We start from the raw sequence: 5,013 nt of genomic DNA on the forward strand, positions 1-5,013 counted from the left end.
TAAAACCTAGTCTCCCATAAAACATTTTTAAGGCAGAGGGGGTTTCAAGAGGACACTATGGCAGAAAAACCAGCTCTCACTGGCAAAAATGAGGTAGTTCAACAGGCTGTGCACTCCAAATAGTTGCTCTCCATGGTGGCAAAAACAACAAAAAGTATTCCTGCTGTGCAGACCTGGAGCTGCTGCTGACTTATCCCTGAGATTGCTCATGTACCTGAGAACACAGTGTGGGAAATGAGGACCTTAGATTACAATATACAAAAATATAACACCAGAATATTTATATTCAGGAAAAAAAAGTTAAAATGCACAAGGTATGTCATTTGCACACAGTTAGTGCAGTTGGCATCCTGGAGAAAGTGGGACCCAAGATGCAGTATCCAAGGGAGCAAGTAAATGAAATCACATTGACCCAGAATGGGGCAGGTGTGAACATAAGAGCAGCAGATATGCAGCTGTTCCCCCAAACACGCTTTTTGTCATCATCATTACCCATTGCTTGGGACAGTTGCCAGCACCCTATCCAAAAATGGGTATAAGGATACAATCCTGGTGGGGGTGGTTGGCTTTGTCCAGGCTTTTTCGATTTGACTCCAACCTGGGTGAAAGTAAAATAAACCCTTAAAAAAAAAAAACAACAAAACACTGCCTTACTCCTGAGAGATTCCCTTCCACAGAATGTAATGGCTTGGCTTCATTAATCTGATTTTATACTTAATCATTTCACTCTGATAGGAATTACTATTATATATGCTTCTTTAAAAGGAAAACAAATTCCCTATCCCAGGCTGCTTTCAAAAGCTGGAAATTCTGGGGATGGAGCCTCAGATAAAGCATGCAGGTTGTAGGGTGATTCCCCCTCCTGGTTGCCCCCAGAACCCTCACTTGCATTTGGGCAGAGCGTGGTTGGAGTTCCTTTAATTCACCCTTTCTCCCCAACTAGAAGGAAGAAAGGGTGATAACGTGAACCCCAGTCTGAGATACATGGCAGTGCCAACTAGCCCCAATGCACCCTATTCCCACTTTCTCACCTTTGCCTGCTCCTCAAAACTTCTTGATAGCAAAAGAATAGGCCCCACCCATTGGGGCTCAATTCTGGGCCTCTAGAAGCAGGGCAGGGCTGTGGATTTCTTCTTCCTCCCGAAAGTGGATTGGCTTTCCCCGTGCACTAGGGGTCTGCTGGGCCTTCAGTGGATATGAGGCTACCATACAGCTGGTTCTCTGGCAGAAGTGGCACTTCTTGGGCTGGGGTGGCAGGTTGCATTCCTTGGCATGATGGTTTAGACCTCCACAGACAGGAGCGCCTGTCTCCTTTTGATCTGCAATTCTGCATATACTTCCCCTTTGTCTGCTTCTCACTCCCAATACAAAACACCCCACCAGGTCCGGTGACATGGATGGATTCCAGACCCTTGACTGAATTCTTAAAGGTGAACCCCACTGCCTAACCTCCTTCAAGTTCTGGAAGCTCTCCATGTGCACAAAGCCCTTATTCTGGTGCGCAAAGACGTCCACTGGAGGGTCGAGTGCGACCCTGGCATGGGTGGTCATGGACAGGAATCCTAACCCTATGCACCCATTGAACCACTTACAGATGCCTGTACCATGCAGCAGCTGAGGCTTGTCCACCACTCAGCCCAAGCCCTCTGGCGCCTCTTCTGCCACCTTAGTGCAACCACTTGCAAACTATTAGTTGGACACAGAGCCCATGGTTGTCAGCTGAACCTGTGACCCCAGGCCCCTGGTTGGGTGGCTACTGGCTCCAGAGGAGCCTGAAGGCAAAGGGTGGATTTATTGATTTTTTTTGAAGGGTGTGTGTGTGTGTATGTGTCTGTCTGTCTGTCTCCTTCAGTTCAGCACTGATCTTAGTTATTTCTTCTGTTAGCTTTTGAATTTGTTTGATCTTGCTCCTTTAGTTCTTTTAATCATGATATTAGGGTTTCTGGCGACTTTAGATCCTTCCTTGCTTCTCTTGTGTGCATTTAGTGCTATAAATTTCCGTCTAGACATTGCTTTAAATGTGTTTCAGAGATTCTGGTACATTGTAGCTTCATTCTCATTGGTTTTGAAGAACACCTTTATTTCTGCCTTCATGTCATTATTTATCTAGTAGTCATTCAGGAGCAGGTTGTTCGGGTTCCATGTAGTTGTACAGTTTTGAGTGAGTTTCTTAATCCTGGTTCTAATTTGATTGCACTGTGGTCTGAGAGACTGTTGGTTATGATTTCCATTCTTTTGCATTTGCTGATGAGTGTTTTATCCAACTATGTGGTCAATTTTAGAATAAGAGTGATGTTGTGCTGAGAAGAATGTATATTCTGTGGATTTGGGGTGTAGAGTTCTGTAGAAGTCTATTAGGTCTGCTTGGTCCAGATCTGAGTCAAGTCCTGGATATGCTTGTTAATTTTCTGTCTCGTTGAACTGTCTAATATTGACAGTGGGGTGCTAAAGTCTCCCACTATTATTGTGTTGGAGTCTACATCTCTTTTAGGTCATTAAGAACTTGCTTTATGTATCTGAGTGCTCCTGGATTGGGTGCATATATACTTAGGATAGTTAGCTAGCTCTTCTTGTTACATTGACCCCTTTACCATTATGTAAAGCCCTTTTATGTCTCTCTTGATCTTTGTTGGTTTATCAGAGACTGGGATTGCAACCCCTGCTTCTTTTTGCTCTCCATTTGCTTGGTAAATCTACCTCCATTCCTTTATTTTGAGGCTATGTGTGTCTTTGCATGTGAGATGGGGCTCCTAAATACAGCACACCAGTGGGTCTTGACTCTTTATCCAATTTGCAAGTCTGTGTCTTTTGACTGGGGCATTTAGTCCATTTACATTTAAGGTTAATATTGTTGTGTGAATTTGAACTTGCCATTTTGAGGCTAGCTGGTTGTTTTGCCCATTAGTTGATGCAGTTTCTTCATAGTGTTGATGGTCTTTACCATTTGTTATGTTTTTGCAGTGCTGCTACTAGTTGTTCCTTTCCATGTTTAGTGCTTCCTTCATGAGCTCTTGTAAGGCAATCCTGGTGGTGACAAAATCTCTCAGCAGTTGCTTGTCTGTAAAGGAGTTTATTTCTCTTTTGCTTAAGAAGCTTAGTTTGGCTGAATATGAAATTCTGGATTGAAAATTCTTTTCTTTAAAGATGTTGAATATCGGCCCCCACTCTCTTCTGGCTTGTAGGGTTTCTGCCAATAAATCCACTGTGAGTCTGATGGGCTTCCCTTTGTGGGTAGCCCAACCTTTCTCTCTGGCTGCCCTTAGCATTTTTTCCTTCATTTCAATCCTGGTGAATCTGACAATCATGTGATTTGAGGTTGCTCTTCTTCAGGAATATCTTTGTAGTATTCTCTGTATTTCCTGGACTTGAATATTGACCTGCCTTGCTAGATTGGGGAAGTTCTGGATAATATCCTGAAGAGTTTTTTCCAACTTGGTTTCATTCTCCCCATCACTTTCAGGTACACCGATCAAACATAGATTTGATCTTTTCACATAATCTCATATTTCTTGGAGGATTTTTTCATTTCTTTTTACTCTTTTTTCTCTAATCTTGCCTTCTCATTTTATTTCATTGAGTTGATCTTCAATCTCTGATATCCTTTCTTCCACTTGATTGATTTGGCTATTGAAACTTGTGTATGCTTCATGAAGTTCTCATGCTATGTTTTGCAGCTCCATCAAGTCATATATATTCTTTCTCTACACTGGTTATTCTAGTTAGCATTTTGTCTAATCTTTTTTCAACGTTCTTAGTTTCTTTGCATTGGGCTAGAACATGCTTCTTTAGCTCAGAGAAATTTGTTACTCATCTTCTGAAGCCTGCTTCTGTCCATTTGTCACACTCTTTCTCTATCCAGTTTTGTTCCTTTGCTGGTGAGGAGTTGTGATCCCTTGGAGGAGAAGAGGTGTTCTGGTTTTTGGAGATTTCAGCCTTTTTGTGCTGGTTTCTTCCCATCTTTGTGGATTTATCTACCTTTGAACTTTGAAGTTGGTGACCTTTGGATGGGGTCTCTGAGTGCAAGTCCTTTCTGTTGATGTTGAAACTATTTCTTTCTATTTTTTAAGTTTCTCTTCTAACAGTCAGGTCCATCTGTTACAGGTATGCTGGAGTTTGCTAGAGGTCCACTCCAGACCCTGCTTGCCTGGGATTCACCCACGGTGGCTGCAGCAAAGATTGCTGCCTGTTTCTTCCTATGGTAGCTTTGTCCCAGGAGGGTACCCACCAGATGTCAGTGAGAGAATTCCTGTATGAAGTGTCTCCTAGTCAGGATACACAGGGGTCAGGGAGACACTTGAGGAGGCAGTCTGTCCCTTATCAGAGCTCAAGTGCTATACTGGGAGATCTGTTGCTCTCTTCAGAGCTGCTGGGCAGGGACATTTAAGTCTGCTGAAGCTGAACCTACAACCACCCCTCTTCCCAGGTGCTCTGTCCCAGGAAGGTGGGGGCTTTACTTATAAGTCCCTGATGCCTGCTGCCTTTTTTCAGAGATGCCCTGCCCAGCAAGAAGGAAGTCTAGTGATAGTTTGCCTGCAGAGGCCTTGCTGAGCTGCCATGGGCTCCTCTCAGTTGCTTTGTAAACTTCCCAGCGACTTTGTTTACACAGGCCTGGTTAAAACCACCTACCAAGCCTCAGCAATGGTGGACACCCCTTCACACACAGAACTCGAACATCCCAGGTCGAGCTCAGACTGCTGTGCTGGCTACAAGAATTTCAAGCCAGTGGATCTTAGCTTGCTGGTCTTCATGGGAGTAGGACCTGCTGAGCCAGATAACTTGGCTCCCTGGCTTCAGCCCTCTTTTTCAGAGGAAAGAGAGGTTCTGTGTCCCTGGCATTCCAGGCACCACTGGGGTATGAGAAAAAAAGAAGAAGAAGAAGAAAAAAAAAAACAACTACAGCTAAAATGGCCACCCAGTTTTGTGCTGGAAACCAGGGGTGCTGGTGTTGTAGGCACCAGAGGGAAACTCCTGGTCTGTGGGTTGTGAAGACAGTGGGAAAAGTGCAGTATATGA

General features: G+C 44.0%; 1 pseudogene; it reads right to left on the reverse strand.

Annotated features, from left to right (window-relative positions):
* Positions 1-1,089: 1,089 nt before the first annotated feature.
* LOC108310616 lies at positions 1,090-1,710 on the reverse strand (annotated as a pseudogene).
* Between the last annotated feature and the right edge of the window lie 3,303 nt (positions 1,711-5,013).

Source organism: Cebus imitator, unplaced genomic scaffold, assembly GCF_001604975.1.
Source record: "Cebus imitator isolate Cc_AM_T3 unplaced genomic scaffold, Cebus_imitator-1.0 Scaffold105, whole genome shotgun sequence".
In the NCBI taxonomy this organism is placed as follows: Eukaryota; Metazoa; Chordata; class Mammalia; order Primates; family Cebidae; genus Cebus; species Cebus imitator.